The sequence below is a fragment of the Gadus chalcogrammus genome, chromosome 17 (genome assembly GCF_026213295.1).
Source record: "Gadus chalcogrammus isolate NIFS_2021 chromosome 17, NIFS_Gcha_1.0, whole genome shotgun sequence".
Lineage (NCBI taxonomy): Eukaryota > Metazoa > Chordata > Actinopteri > Gadiformes > Gadidae > Gadus > Gadus chalcogrammus.
In genome coordinates, this window is record NC_079428.1 from 4,187,938 (window position 1) to 4,188,873 (window position 936).

The following is a 936-nucleotide window of genomic DNA, read 5'->3' on the forward strand; positions in this document are numbered from 1 at the left end:
CAATATAAACACCTTCTCACATACGGTAACACCATTAAGTACATTCTGGAAGGAAGAAATCAACGACGTAACAAAGCAATCACTTCTCAAAAAAGCACAATCAAAAAAAGCGGGAAAGCCACGTTTAAAGCCACACTAACTCACGGGGAAGACGCGTCCAATGGGGACAAAATGGCCGCTGTGTCACCGGCAAAGTAGAAGAAGGGAGGAGGAGCTACTATCGGATACTTAAACCCACAAAACAAGGCTGGTGAAGCGGGCTGGGGGTTACGTCAACACGCTCAAACCAGCCGGCCGACGCGGCTCAGGGTGAAAGGAAAACTTTAACGACACGAACATGAACTTGGAAAGCTTACGAAACAAAACAGGGCTTGAATTACCGTTCTAGTTTTTACAACCAAAGTGTAAAGGGAACTAAACGTGGTTCCAAAACAAAACATTGCCCGTTGTCGCGTGCCCAACGTGTGTTTGTCGAGACCTCCGGTGGGTCGGTCTCCCCGCCGGGGACGCCGGTTGTGTCTGCGCTGTCGTACCTGGGGTATAAATAGCAGCGGGCTGATGATATGCAGGGCCTTAGACGGCGGTGACAGCGGGCTCATCTCACGCTGGTGGGGGGGGGGGGGGGGGGGACAGTGACACACTAGCTATCGCTAAACTAACCTAGGGTTCACCTGCTGAACCAGAGCGAAAGACCAAGGAGAGGGGGGATGGAGGAGGAAGTGGGGAGCAGGGGAGGTGCATTGTGGGAGTCTCGCTCCGGGGTCACAGCAGGAGCAGGTGGACCTCCAGCTGAGCTAGGGAGGAGGGGGAGGGGGAGGAGGAAGAGGGGGAGGAGGAGGGGGAGGGGGAGGGGGAGGAGGCCATGTTGGAACTCGCCATGTTCTAAGTACAAAAATAATAATACAGGGTCACCGCAGTGTGTGTGTGTGTGTGTGT